Source organism: Hydra vulgaris, chromosome 11 (genome assembly GCF_038396675.1).
Source record: "Hydra vulgaris chromosome 11, alternate assembly HydraT2T_AEP".
Taxonomy (NCBI): Eukaryota; Metazoa; Cnidaria; class Hydrozoa; order Anthoathecata; family Hydridae; genus Hydra; species Hydra vulgaris.
Window position 1 is genome coordinate 977,843 of NC_088930.1, and position 17,334 is coordinate 995,176.

Sequence of the window (17,334 nt, forward strand, 5' to 3'; positions counted from 1 at the left end):
GGATGCTATGGATTTATTAAAGATGCTATGGATTTAGTAAAGATGTTTTATTAGATGCTATGCTATGGATTTATTATGCTATGGATTTATTAAAGATGCTATGGATTTATGCTATGGATTTATTAAATACATGCTACATGCTATGGATTTATTAAAGATGTTTTCTTAGATGTTTTTGACAAATCGCTCAATACAGGTGTTTTTCCAGATAAACTTAAAATTTCGACCTATTTCAGTGTTACCAGTTTTTTCTAAAATCCTCGAGCGTATCATGTATAATAGGCTATTTTCCTTTTTGGATGAAAACAATCTTCTTTATTGTAACCAATATGGTTTTCGATCAAATTACTCTACGGAGCATGCACTTATGCAACTAATTGAATTTATCAGTGGAGCATCTTCTCATAACAATTTCACTTTAGGTATATTTTTAGATTTGTCAAAAGCGTTCGATACCTTTAACCATCAAACTTTGTTAGATAAAATAAAATATTATGGAATATGCCATACATACCATAAATGGTTTACCAGTAATTTAACTGATAGAAAACAGTTTATATCTCTAAATGACGGTTTTCAGACAAACAAACTTAAAATATTATGTGGGGTTCCACAGGGCTCCATCTTAGGTTCTCTACTATTTCTAATATACGTCAACGATCTATATAAAGCATCAAATACTATGTCTACCATCATGTTTGCAGATGACACCACTTTATTTCATTCTCACAATAACATTATTTCTCTATTTCAAGTTGCAAACAATGAACTAAAACAAATATCAATCTGGCTTAACGCGAACAGCCAATCTTTAAACACTGTTAAAACTGTTTCGTTTAGAATGGAATAAGGAAAACTAAAGTTTTCCTTATTCCATTCTAAACGAAAGTTTCAATATATTCCTAAATCCTTACCAATGCTATATATAAATAACATGGAAATTGAGCGCTCTTTCACAAATAAATTACTTGGTGTTTTAATAGATGAAAACTTATCCTGGAGAGATCATATTAAATACATTAGCAATAAAATCTCAAGAAATATTTGTATTTTATATAAAACCCGTCAAATCTTAGACAAATCTACCCTAACTCAGCTATATTTTGCATTCATACATAGTTATTTATCTATTATATATTTTAATACTTTTTGTGGTAGTACAAACAAATCTAAACTCAAATGTCTCCTCAAACAACAAAATCTTGCAGCACGCATTATTTATTTTCAAAATCGCTTTACAAACGCTAAACCTCTTCTAAGAAGTATGAGGGCACTTGATATTTATGAAATAAATGTATTCAAAATCACACAATTTATGTTCCAACATCAGTTTAAAAAAACTCCGAAAGTTTTCGAAAATAATTTTTCCTAAAATATCAAACCGATACAACATTCGATCAACTGGAAATTATAAAAAACCTTTCCCTATTTCAAACTTACGAGCTTTGCCATTTCCTATCGTGGCCCAATGCTATGGAACCATTTTACAAGCATGAGTTGTAAACTAAGAGAAGCCAATACCTCTCAAAAAATCAAAAAGAACATAATTGAACTAATTGTCAATCAAGATTCCTTACTTGATTTTTTCTAACAATAAACTTTTACTGTCTTTTTTATTATCAAAGGTTACTGATGATAAGATTTTATCTTCTTCAGGTTCTCCAGTCTTGAAACTACTATATATGATAAAGTGTATTTTGTATTTAATGTTTTTAAATATTTTATATGTCGGAAATCATCTTTAATTGTAAATAGTTGCTTGATAAAAAAAAAAATATAAAAAAAATAAAAAATATTTTAATTTATACAATTTTACACGGAACTATTGGGGTGAAAAAAAAACATTAAACAGACTGAAAAGCACTAATTAATTAACTCAAAAAAGCTCAGAAAATTGTAGACATTATTATATTTTTTATTAACCCTAACCTTAACAATTTTGTACTCCCTTCACTCCCTAAAAAAACATAAAAAAATTTTTTAGGGGGAGGGGTACAAAATTGTTGCGTAATATTAAGGGGGAGTGGCTCAATAAAGTGTTACGGATGCGTTACAAGGGGGAAAAGGGGTCAAAAAATGTCAAAAACTGCGTGACGTACTTTATGTATGACCCCTATATCAAAGTTGTTCATATGTCAAAACTAAACAAATAACATATCATAAAAGAAATAAATCGGTAGGACCTGACGGAGTAAGTTTTTTATTTTCTAAAAAGTTGCGAGAAATTATTATCACTCCCGGTTTCTTTTTTATTCAAGAAATAGTTTAATTTATCTTTATCACCTACAATGTGAAAAAATACTAATATAACATTAATATTCAAAAAAGGCGACACAAATATTACTTCAAATTAAAGTCTGTCTCTGATATCAGTTCTCTGTAAACTTTTAGAAAGATTAATTCATAAGATTATATTGAATCATTGGACATCATTACAAGTGCTGCTTATGATGGTATGGAGGTTGACAAAAGCTTTTGATAAAGTCCCGCATAAATGATTAATTAAAAAATTAGCAGCCTATGACATTAAAGGGAAGTTGCAAGCTTGGATCAAACACATTTTAATCGGTAAAAAACAAATGGTAATTATAGATGAATATATATATTTAATTGGTGTGAAGTATTTGGTAGAGCGCCACAAGGCTCTGTACTGGGTTCATTTCTATTTATTATATACACAAACAATTTATCTACCAATTAACTTCAATTATTAATAATGATGAAATCGTTTTAAAAGCAGCAAACCAGCATTAAACTGACATTAATAAAGTAATAAACTGGTGTAATATCTGGGGAATGAAACTCAACAAAATAACATATGTGGACACAGTAAAAGAATTGAACATAAAAAATTTAACTCAAGAAAGAACTTTTTCAACAATAGAATAATTAAAAACTGGAATTCTTTGCCGAACTATATTACTACCTCAAAGTCCGATGTATATTTTAATATATTTTTTGAACCAAAAAAAACATCGCTTTTTTTTTACTTTATTTAAAAATAACTTTTCCTTATAAAAAAAAAGTTTTTTTCTCAACTCGTCAATATTGCAACCCAGCGAACTCGTTAGTATGCCATCATGGGAAGAAGTCATCGTTTTCATTAAAACAAGCTGTGTCTGCCTCGTTCAAAAGATAAAATCAAAGTAAGTATTCGACTAAATGCACTAAACTTGGATATAAAATGCATGAAAATACCCTTTCTGCACAGTTAATATCTGTGCAGAAAGGGAATAAAACTTTAACAGCACATCCCAAAATTGATTTTTGTTGATTATAAAAACAATATTTGTGGACAAAACTAATGTAAAGTTAGTTTACTCATGTAGGTTTAATCACTTTTTTAGCAAAACTAATTTTTATGAAAATATGACCGGTATGCCATTATAGGCGCTATGCCATCATAAGCGCTTTTCTCCTAACGCAACAATATGAATGTAAAAAATAATATTCATTAAATTTTTAAAAAATTTTTAAAATTTTTTTAATAAATTTAATCTTTAACTTGATTTTATTAATACTATTTAATAAATTTAATATTATTTAATAAATTTATTATTGTTATTATTTATTGATATTATTTATTGATATTTATATTTTATTTATTGATGTTATTTAATAAATTTAATCTTTATTTTGATTTTATTAAACTTTAACAAATTTATTAAAAGTAAAACAAAACATATTGGAAAAATATTTTCAATAAACATTAAAGTTTTGTAAAATATTTATTTCATTATATTATTTTTTAAATATAATTTTACATAGTTATAACTTATGATTAGTTCAACTAAAGTTGTGGGAATCGTATGCATATTAAGCTTAACGCCTTTTATGTGGTGACCATAGTAATAGAGTTTACATAAATTTTTACACAATGTGTGATGATGTCTGTGTGATGATTTCACAATGATGTCTGTAGTATAAAAGTCTCAACAGCCACTAACATAGAGTCACTATTGTGCTTGTTGACATTGAGTCACAGTGACTCGATGTCAACAAGTTGCAAGTAACTAATTGCTTATCAAACAATAAGCTATTCGACATACCCTCTGATCCCGAACTTAAATTAACTCATTCCTGCAAGAATTCTTCTAATAAAATAAAATTTCATAAACCCCCTGATTACCTCAAAAACTTATTTAAAAGCATAAACAATTTGTTTAATCTTACAACTAAATGTAAATACCTTGATATTAATGAACTAAATAAATTTATTATTCCTTGTATATATATTTATCTCCATCTTAATATTTCTTCTCTCTTATTTCATTTCAACGATCTCTCCAGTTTTATTAGGACTATTAATTCTCTTCACATAGTGATAGGAATTACTAATTCTACAAGGATATATTATTGTGCATTGTCCAACAGAGTCAAAAAAAGGTGCTGAACTTTTTTTTCTTTTTTTTTTCTTTATTTTTTTCGTCATTTTACACATTTTAAATTTAAACAAGTATATATAATTACAAGCTGACTGGGACAAGTAGAAGTCAAAATGACTTAGTTTTTTTATGGATAGTTGGTACTGGTTATTGGAATAGCTGGAGATAGAGGTAAAGACGGAAGTTGATAAAGAAAGTAAACCTTATGAAAATCTGGATGTTGTTACTAAATATTAGAAAGCGTTACCGCTATCTTCCGCATCTTTGGTAAACTGAAACCGTTACAGCTCTTTCGCTACTTTATTAAACTTTTTTTTTATTTTTATTATTTTTATTTTTTATTTTTTCGTCATTTTACACATTTTACAATGTTATCTATAAATTTAAACAAATATATAATTATAAGCTGACTGGGGCAAGTAGAAGTCAAAATGACTTACCATCAAGCCCCTTTGTGAAATACAAAAAAATACAATAAAATTTTACATCTTCCAATATTATATAAAAGAGTGAAATTAACAAGTTTAAAAAAAAATTAAATTAAAATTTGATGGTTAAAAAAGAACTTAAACTTAAAAAAAGAAGTTAAAGTTAAAAAAAGAAGAAATTTAAGATAAAGTTAAAATATAACAAATAAAAAATTACAAATCTGTACATATTCGTATACATATTAAAGACAATAAACATAAAAAAACAAAAAAAATTTATTCGCTTCATATGCATATACATTCGATACAATATTAAAATTAAATAAAGTACATAAAAAATTAAAAAAACAAAATTATTTCAATTTTTTTAAAAAAATGAGAGAATGTACGTAATGTTTAAATTTAGTAAGTGTTTTTTTATAGTTCTTTTAAATGTAGGCATATAGTCGAAAAGTCAGATTTTATTTTTTTCATATTTTCGTCAAGAACCGAATTCCACAAGCGTGGTCCCCGGCATATAGTCGAAAAGTCAGATTTTTTGAGTGATGTTAGTGGGATGTAGTAATTACTCATTGAATGTCTTGTTTCATATTTATGATTAATTCGAGTAAAACTTTTAAAAAAATATTTTGGAATCATTTCATTTTGAAGTTTAAACATAAATAACAAGTTATTATATATATTTAGTTTGTATACATTTAAAGCATTTATTTCCTTGGGGAACTTCGCAATTTATTGATTCAAATGGGGAACATGTTAAGTCATATGGTACTCCTTGTTTACGGTTTTGTAAATAACATTGCAGCCACTTTAAGTTGGAGTGAACTACTCCATAATTGCGTAGTTTATAAATAAGAATCTTGTAGTTGACAGTATCAAATGCTTTTGATAGATCTAGAAAAATTCCGAGTGTGTAACTGTCGTTATCAAAACCATTTAAAATTTGGTTAGCAAGATCAATTACTGCATGTTCCGTGAAATAGTTGTTGCGAAAACCAAACTGTTTATGATGAAGAATGTTGTTTTTTTCACAGTCTATTGTGCATAATACGCTCTAGTATTTCGGAAAAACATAAAAGTACGGAAATTGGTCTGTAGTTAGATTTTATTGAGTCATCACCGTCTTTGTATATCGGAATTATTTTTGCTAATTTTAGTTGGTCAGGAAAAATGTCATTTTTTTTAGGGAAAGATTAAAAATTTCAAAAAGAGGTTTCTCTATAATATCTGAGACCGCTTTTACCTTCATCCAGACCCGCACTTTTATTTGTTTTCAGCATACTAACTGCTAGTCGAAGTTCATCAATTAAAAGCTCCGACTACTTCATGAAGGAATCAGATTTTTTCAAAAAAGATTTAAATGATTTTTTTCCCTCAGAAATTGCACAGTCAAGCTTTTTTCCTATATTTATAAAAAAGCTATTAAATGTTTCAGCAGTTTCTTTATTAACAAAAGCATCTCCTCTATTATCATCTCTTTGCAATCTTTTTGGAAGATAATCACTTTTCACAATTCCCACTCCTGTTATTTCTTTAATTACATTCCATGTTTTCCTTGCATTTCCAGATGTTTTAATAAGTAACGAAGAGTAGTAACTATTTTTGGATTGCTTTTTTAACTTTTCAAAAGAATTTTTATATTTTTTGTATTTCATTTCATTTTTGTAGTTCTTTTTTTTTTTAAACTTTTGGTAAAGTTTTTGTTTCCTTTTTGACGACTTAATGAGTCCTCTCGTCATCCACGGACTTAACAAATTTTTAGAATAAACAATTTTTTTTTATTTTTGGAAAGGCCTTTCGTATTGTCTTGTAAACATGCGAATAAAAAAATCGTAACCATCATTAACGTCATTGCAATCAGTCAATAGTTCCCAGTTTACTTCATGTAAAAGGTCACGAAACGTGGCGATTGATTCATTATTTATTTTCCTTACGTATACCGTTTTTGTTTTTATTATATTCTCAAGGGTTGCAGAATTTATTTTCAGAAAAACTGTAAAGTGATCAGTTTTTTCTGTTTTAATAATACCACTTTGGATTTTAGTCCTTGTGTAATTATTAGTAATAATATTATCGATAATAGATGCAGTTGTTTTAGTCACACGTGTTGGCTTATATATCATAGGAAAAACGCTGTATTGCAAAAGTGTATTTATAAAATGCACGACTTGGTTATTAGCTTTATTATTCAATAAATTCAAATTAAAATCACCTAATAAGTAAACATTTTTTTTTAATAAGCTTTGATAGCAAATAGTTTAAGTGGTTTTCAAATTGATTGTTATTACCGTTTCGTGGTCTATATATTGCAGTTATAAATGTATTTTTATTTGTTTTATTAATTATTTCAATAGTTAATGACTCACAATCAGCGTCATTTACTTTGAGGTTTTCAACATGTTTAAAAACCAATAAGTTTAGAACGAAAATAGATACGCCCCCGCCATTGCCGTTTTCTCTCGGTTGATGAATGGGTTTATATTAGAGTTGTTAACCGGAATATTTCGTACAATTCCGGAAAAATAAAATTCTTTCGAAAGGAAATTGAGAATCAGGAATTTTTTTTTTTCGTACCGAATTTTACGAAACAAAAAAAACCGTCGATGTTCATTTCGCAAATGCTACTTACGAAATGTAGCCTTTCGCAAGTTGAATTATGAAATAAAACTATTTTGCTACATACGAAAACAGCGATTACGGAAGTCGCATTTGCGGAACGAGCTCTTTCGCTGAACGACGTTTTGAAGTCTGTAAAAAAATTTTGTTGGTCAAACAGATATAATTGTAAAAAATAAAATTTTTATATACCAAAATGTTTATGATAAAATTTTATTTTCAGTATTGCAACATATGAACATTTAATGTTTTATTTTTTGAAATAATGATAAAAAACCAAATTTCTTTCGAAACGAAACTCTTTCGCACCGCAACTTGCGAAAGAGGTCTTAACGGAAAAACACTTACGAAACGCGGCATATTAAAAATATTTAATTACATTTTATGAATCAAATACGTATAATTATTAATTATTATAAGTATAAAGGTATTGATAAGTTTCAGTTAGTAAATTTTTATAAATAAACCTAGACTTTCATAAAATATACTAAAAATGTCTTTCAATAAACAAGAGTTAAGTAATGAACATAACTTGAACGACATAAACTTTCTCATTTTGGGGGGAAAAAGAAAATTTAGAGCATGTAAGTCATTTGTTTGGGATCATGTAGTTTTGCCTCAAAAAAATAATGCATTTGTAATATGTCAACATTGTAATACAAAGTATCCCGAGGATAATAGTAAATGGAAAATAAAATGGTCTGGCGATTCCACAAGCAACATTATTTGGCATCTAAAATCTGTTCATAAAATATTTGGACCATCAAATTGTAATATCAAAAGACAAGAACTAGATGTTCTTTACGACTTAGATTTGGAAAAAAATGAAGAAATATAAGTTGATGAAAACAGCTACATTAATAAAAGGTTTACATTAAAAAGACAAGAAGTTATAACTGAGAAATTGCTTGATTTCCTTCTCATAGCAAATATGCCGATGTAAATCACCATCATTTATTGATTTTACTAAAAGTTTAAATCAAGATTAAAAACTGCCTCAACGACAAACAATATCATATAGTTCCGAAAATGGTAAGTATTATATATATATATATATATATATATATATATATATATATATATATATATATATATATATATATATATATATATATATATATATATATATATATTATAAGTATTATATATATATATATATATATATATATATATATATATATATATATATATATATATATATATATATATATTATAAGTATTATATATATATATATATATATATATATATATATATATATATATATATATATATACATATATATATATATATATATATATATATTTATATATATATATATATGTATATATATATATATATATATATATATATATATATATATATATATATATATATATATATATATATATATATATATATATATATATATATATATATATATATATATATAAGTCGCCTAAATTATATTTTATCTGATGATATTTTTGTGACAGCTAGTTATCTTGATTTTCGATATAAAAAATTTGAATTTGCAGAAGATATAACCCAACGTATTGGTTTAATAATTCGAACAAAAAAATTTGTTAAATAAATATTAACACTACTGATGCAACAAGTTAGTTTGTTATCGCAAGATGCCATTCATTTAACACCATTAATTCCATGAAACCAATTGTTAAATAATGCGAGTAATGGAAATGCACCAAGACATAAAAAAATTACTTTTATTACACAATTAACGGATAAATTTTTCATAAAACCATGTACAAGTCTGCTTGTGGATCAAATTCATCAAATAAACTTGGAATTCGAAAAGTATGATGGACATTTAATGATAGTTAATGAGAGAAACAAATTAGCTATAGAAGAAAATGGGTGTATGGCTTTTTATCAAACAGAAGGTGACACCTATAAACTTATAACGCTAGCTTGCAAAATGATTTTGTGCTTAAGTGCAACTTCAGTTGCATCCGAAAGTTTATTTAGTGTAGCAGGAATTATACAAGCTGAACACAGAAACCGGTTACATCCCATGCTTTTGAGTATGCTTAATTTTATAAAGTTTAATATCATGCAGAAATATTAATTTCAACTTTCAATTAACTATTAATAATATAAACGATTTTTATACATTGGTTTTAGCAACACTTTTTATTATATTTGTCAAAAAATTATCTTAATAACGAAATAATTATCTTAATAATGTACTAATTGTCTTAATAATAATTAAAATAAATAATTAAACTTTTACTAACATGTTAACATTAAATAACCAAATCTTAAATTTTAATGAAAGAGTTTCTTACTGCAAAAATTTAGTTGTTTTGAATGAGTTGGTTAAAAAAAAAGAGGTCATTATCGAACTAACTTTTACTGTAAACTTGTCGTTAGTTTAACTCAAAGGCAGTTTTTTTTCCTGTTCCTTTCTTTATATTCATTACTTACCCGAAGTTGTGAGAGAGCAGTTAATTAGTCCCTGAGTCAGTAAGTTAATGGAAAAAAAGAGACGGTTTTATACGAATAAAATTGCGTGATTGGGAAACAATGCCTTTGTTGAAATCAGAAAAAAAACGTAATTTAAGTAATCAATCCTAAAAAAAACTACTCCTTAAAGTACGTACGCTTTAAATTTGATCCTCCCCTCCCCCGCATTTTTCAACATCCAAACGTTATTGAAACTATACAACCGCTAGAAAGTTTTAAAGCTCTTGCTAATTTGGAAAGCTGTAAAAATTTAGTTGCAAGATTTTGCAGCAAAAAAGCGGGTACGTAAAATACAACCCTTTTCCGGGTCTTCGCCCCAGGAAACGATTTAAATATAGAAGCTCACCTGGACTATACAAGCGCTGAAAGTTTCAGAGCTCTCAACGCCGTTAATGCATGTTCTGGAAAATACACGAATTTTGCGTTTTTATAAAAAGGTTATGTTTGACTGCATTTTTTTAGCCCAAATAATTTATTTTTTTTTATTATTTTTTTTTCCCCGAGCGCTTTAATTTGTCTAAAATCAAACAAAGTTAACTTTTTTTTAAATTACTAAAGTTTAGATATAAAATTTTTCTTTATGGTTGATGAACCATATTTTGGTATAAAATGGTGCTGCGCTCAATGAAGATAAAACATTAAATTTAGAAAACAACTTTTTCAAACAAGTTTTAAGTTATATGTTTAATTTCTAACCAGTCATATGTCTGCAAACATATTAAAGGTCGAAAAAAATTAGTTATTTCAAGTTTAAAATCTGTTTTTTCCATTTTATATGAAAGTTTTTATTAATTTGAGTGTGAAGAACACACAAATTGACATACGACCAGTTAGACTTTTAAAGTTAAACCTCTTAATGTTTATTTAAAAGTCTAAGCTCAAAATTTAAACATTACTGTGATATGAGCCACCCCTATTTTATAATGCCATAAAACTATTTTACTAAAATTCCGGTCTTTAAATTACCATAGATTAATGTAAACATGTAAAATAGCGGGCAGAATATAAATTTACTTAACCAAATTTAGAATACAAGTAAGCAACAGATTTATAATAAAATTAACTCAATTTTTTGTTATGTCAGAGCTGTCAATTGCTGATCTTTTAACTTGCGGTTTCTCTAAAGTTGCAGTATATATAGCTTTAACTGAAAAACATAGAATCAAACATTTAGTAAATGAAAATTATAAAGTTTTTAGATCAAGAGTGCTAAATCATCAATACAAAATTTATATTGAAAAAAATCCTACATTTCACTTTAGCTATGAACAAATAAAAAGAAAAGGCCGGGTTATTGTTAAACATTTAAAAAACTTAGGGAAGACCAGGTCAAAATTGTCTTTGAAAAATATTTTGCTTACCTTTTCCAAAGAAAGATTTAATAATTTAGGAAGCTCAAAAATGCTTCATAGCCTTTTTAACTGTCAAGGATGAATAGCTAACAAAAGATTAAAATTAGTGTTAGAAATATTTCCTGCCAAATGTAAAAGGTTCAAATATAAAGAAGAAAAAAGAGCAATGTATAGGCAGAAAAAACTTTCAATCGCAACTCATAAAGCACTGAACAAACTAGAGCAGGATTTTAATAAAACATTTTCCACCACATTCACAAAGGCTATGAAAATCAATATACCTAATCCACAAAATAAAAAACACAGATATGATGCAAATAAAATAAAAAATGGTATTGAAAATCAATGAAAAGAAACCTCAACAGATAGGTATTTATATACGAAAGCTCAGCAGATAAGTATTCATAAACACCTGAGTATTTAGATCTATACATAATAAATATTGTTTGTACATACTGTATATACTACACAAGTGTGTATGTGCTTGCTGCACCAGAGAGAGAGAGAGAGAGAGAGAGAGAGAGAGAGAGAGAGAGAGAGAGAGAGAGAGAGAGAGAGAGAGAGAGAGAGAGAGAGTGTACTCTCTCTCACTTTGTTTTACATGTATAATATATGTATATAACACAAAGTATAATAAAAAATTAACTTTTTTACGGCATTTGGTGTTCCTGTATCATTAAGCAATAGAGATAAGCTCCGCCTAACCCATAGTTTTGAAACACAAAAAAATGCGAAAAAAAGAAGAATATTAAAACTATCAGCTATAAAAAATGTAAGTCAAGTACAAGCAAATGAGTTGGTTAAAAAAAGAATAGTATAACATCAAAACAGATTTGAATTAAGTCAATATTTATAATTACAATGCGTCATTATGTTAAATTTAGGACTGGCATAAGTCATTAGTTCATCCAGTGATCCCTGGGTGAAGTAGTATGTAGGGATTTTTCTACATAAACCAAATAAAGAATCTAATAAAACCTAATAAATATCAAATAGAGGAAAATTTAACTTACACCATTATAGTTCTTACCAGCTCAAATGATCATTAATTATAAATGATGTATGAATTTTTTATAATTTGGACATTTAATTAATGTGTATTAATTAAATGCAACAGATGGCCTTGGTATTATAATTTCAAGTTGTATATTTCAATATAATATATATATATATATATATATATATATTATATATATATATATATATATATATATATATATATATACATATATTCATACACACATACTTTAAAACTCTATTCACATCTAGAAGGAACCTACGAGATGTGGAAACACTCACAGAGCTCGTTTAACAATCCATATGACAAATGTGTTCTAAGTACAGAGAAGTACTAGCCATTCCTTATGTAGTTATGTTATATACCTTCTAGCATACTACAGAGAAGGATTAAGGATTGAAAGGTGCATATAGTGAGGCTTATACAAAGTTTTTTTTTTTCTACCACTAATTTAGGGAGAGAAAAAAGCAAAAAACCCTGTCGGTTCTGTTGAGAAATATTCCTGGAAACAAGTTGAGTGTTTGGATGTAATTTCATCCTACCCTAATGGTTTTAAAATAAACTTTTCTGAACTAGCACGTAAATTTTCTGTGACAAACAAAAAAGGTAATGGTTTTAAATGTCTGCGATATAGTATATTTACAAAAATAATAAACCAATAATAAAAGTATTATACTAATAAACTAGTTTTACCATTTTAACAGTAATAAGTACCAATAAAAAACAAGAATTTTAAACAAAATAATTTTTAGGTATTACACCCGCAAACAGAGGCCAAGTACTGAAAAGACTTTTAGAATCTATGAACTGTGATCTAAAAAGACTAAATCTAAAAAGAAAAATGTCAGACAATACATACCCTGATGGCACTAATATTAATAATATACAGTATAGAAGAAAAAAACGGAGATATTTATTACCTTACCTTCACTTATCATTAATAAGTTAAACTTTTCAAATTTTATTAATCATTCATGTTTAAACTCATTTATAGGTTAAACATGCCATACATCAGAGATATATCTTTGCCATGCGAACCAACTAATAAAAAAATAAAGCAGCAACTCAAAAAAAAATAGACGATGGAACATATAATTCAGGGGAAAAGATTGTACCCCAAAGATATGAAAAAGTATTTATATCATCTGAAAATCAAACAATTACAAAAAAAGAGGTTCATATTGAAGGCAGAAAAATTTCCTTGAAAGATATAAGACTAAATATGTTCAAAGACCATGAGATTTTTATGAAAGTTCAAAACGATAATGAACTAGAAGCACTTTCTCAAAGGCAAATTGTTGATGCTCTTGAATTCAGGAATATAAAGATGAATATGACACCCTAACTAAAAAAGAGCTGATAAATATACTTAAAACTTATGAAAGAACAAGGAATTTAATGTTTTGGTATGATTGCTCCAGTATATCTAATCACACTCACTTTCTTGTTACTGTTAGCGTAATGTATGATACAGCCATATTTTTAAGTAGCTTTGAATATAAACAAAAGTATGGAGAGAATATAAATGTTCAATCAGAGGTCGAAAAGCCTTATTTATACATACTTGGTAGATGTCCTTCCAATGACCAGCAACTTTTGTATAGCGATGACAGGATTAATGACATTTTGCAATTGAGCGATCCCTTAGAATTCAAGGGAACACCTATTTTAGATGTTGCACGAATATTCAAAGGTGACAATCCAGCAGCACAACTGGAAGCTGGTCATCAGAAGGGTGGTAATTATTTTTGTTGGGCATGCAACATGCATGCAGATCTTTCTAATAATATATCTATATCACTAAGCTTCCCATACACTTCCTTAAAAAATCGTATAGACCATATAAATGCAAGTAACACCTCACAGCTGGCAGTAAACCAAGGAAAAACAAAATTATATTCATGTCTAAAAAAAAATCAGATTGAACGAGAGCTTTATGAAAGAAATATTCAATTTCCATTAAATACGTCTGTCAAAAAATTAAAGGAGCTATTGGCAAATGAAATGCATGGAGTGCAAGGATTGCCTGCCCTTCTTTTTAAAAAACCAGGTTTTTCTTTAACACAACTAAATCTTTTACACTATAAAATTTTAAATAATGAACCAATGCATGATATTTCAAACCATATTAAAAATATATTTGATGAATTGCCATATTTAGTAGAAAAAAAAGATAAAAAAAATTGTAGAAAATATAATTGAAAGCTCTTTCAATGGCATTGAAGCAAAAAATGCTGCCAACTATTGAAAAAGTTGATTAATAGTTACTAACTGTTCCTAGAACATTACAAGGTTGGTCACTTTGTTTTTAAATTTTTACTAACTTGAAATACAAAACATCCTTTATATGCCAGAAGAATCTAGATCAACACACAGTATTCTTCGTTTAATAAATACCACATTTGTGCATGCAATAATTATAAAAGAACATTTAGAAGCAAATCTAAAAAATAGCAAGCGAAAATTCTTTGGTGCATACTATCACTCAATCACATCCCATGCTCCACTACAGTATAGATTGTTTGCAGGTCGTACGTCTAATGTGGAAAAAGAAGAAGCAATGTTTCAAAATTTGAAACTGCCTACAAAAACATCTTCTAATCATCATTCAGATAATGTTATTTTTAATGCAATAATCCGCAACCAAGCAAAAAAATATTTAAAGGAAGGAAAAAAGTTATGTGATGGCGTTTCAATACTTCACAAATTCTACCAACCATTACATAGTCTATTTAATGACACAAAAATATCAATTACTTGGATTGAAAAGAATAGCAATGAATATCAAAAACTTTTAGAAAAATCAGCTGACTATTTAGTAGAAGGCATTAATGTATGGTGGAAAGAAGTTGAAGATGGAGTAGTATTCTTTGATATAAACTACCCCAATAATTCGAAAAAAACATTTTCCCATTTAAGTTCCTCCTCAATGCAACAACAGTCAGAGTACTTAGAAAAATGCTGAAAACATTGTTTGGAAAACAAACACAAAATTCCTGCTTATAAAATCACAGTTAATGCATGTTTTTTATTTAGACACACTTCAATATTTTCATATTTTTAACACTGGAAATATATCTAGAAATAATATTATACCACTAGATATAATTTTGATTTGATAATATCAAAGTTTTTCAAATTAGTATTAAAAACAGTTATATAAATAATACTATTATTCTTAATGACAACATCTAATGTTATTATTATTTTATTAAAAAAGAACTTAAATATTATAAAAAATATGTTTATAATGTGTTTACAACATTACCATTATGTAGTACATAGCCATTGTATGTACAGTCAAGTACACAATCATTGTGCCATAATTTTAGCAGTATGCATACCATATTATGCATAATAACGTTATTATATAATATATAATAACGTTATTATAGTTATAACTAGTAGTTATAACTACACATATAATATTTTTATATATATATATATATATATATATATATATATATATATATATATATATATATATATATACATATATATATATATATATATATATATATATATATATATATATATATATATATATATATATACATATATATAGTATTATTATGTATATGTGATGATATATAGTATATACATATGTATATATGATATGTAGCATTATTTAATAACATTATTAATTTTATATTATATTAGGATTATTATATTATATAAGGATTTATTATTGTTATCAAAAATAAATTTTTATTCATGATATAAAAAAATATATTTCTTCTAATAATTAAGTAAAGTTAAACAAAAAATATATATATATGTTCAACAAAATATTGCGTTTCTTTACTACATATTTTTTTACTACATCGCAAAAGATATGTTAAGTTTTAAACAATTGCAGACCGGAAAAAAAGTATGTTTGTTATCACCAAGAACAAACAAGACAAAAAAGTTCGAGAACTTGCATTAACGGCGTTGAGCTGTAGCTAGTCTGAAAATTAGTGATAAATTAATAAAAAATCTAATGGAACCAAATATTTTACTAAGTTTTTATATATGAGAATATAAATAGTAAACCTCCATTTCTGCAAAGCCAAAGACAATAAACAACCAAAAGTCGGAAGTGAACCAAAGTCGGTAGTTGATAAATAATAATGCATATAAACACTGGTATAGGGACATGTTGCGGAGGGAGCGTTGTCCTTACCCTCAAAACTAACTCAAAGTTTCAGTTTTTTTTATTTAAATTTTAGCTGCGTAACTTTCTTAACCTCTCTAGGTCATTTCATATATATATATACATATATATATATATATATATATATATATATATATATATATATATATATATATATATATATATATATATATATATATATATATATATAATATATATATATATATATATATATATATATATATATATATATATATATATATATATATATATATATATATATATATATATATATATATAAATTATGTTAGTGTATTTTACAAATAGAGTGCTCAATGTTCTTAAAGAACAGAGCAATAATTAATTAGTAAAAAACACTTATCTAACTTTTATCTTCGACTCGGAGTTTCACCATCGCTGGATCATCAGGAAGAGTTACTAAATCTCAAAAAAAATTCAATTTATAGAAAAAAATATTTTACAGGAAGTTATAAATTATTATAAAAAATTTTTAATTACTATATTTTTTTGTTAACGGGAAGTTACAGAAAGTAATTATGAAATAATTTTCTTTGGAATGGGGATAGTTTAATTTGGTCATTTGTTTTTATAATTTTTTAAGAGGTATTTATTTTCGTGCCTACATTTAGAAATTAATTCAGATTTTTTATTTAATAAATTTTCTTGATTCAAATGAGTAATTATTTCAAATTTTTCTTGCAAACATGGCATACATTTTTTGGAAATGTTATTATAGGCAGGGGCAGATTTTAGAATAGACCATTGTAAATTAAAATTTTTATTTTTTTCTTTTAAATCCCAAATATATTTTGACAGCATAGTCTCTTTTGAATATTTTTTGTGTTTAAACGATTGTTTGTGGTTGGCATAACGTTTTTTCCATTCCCCCTCGGTTAAGCCAATATATTGTTTATC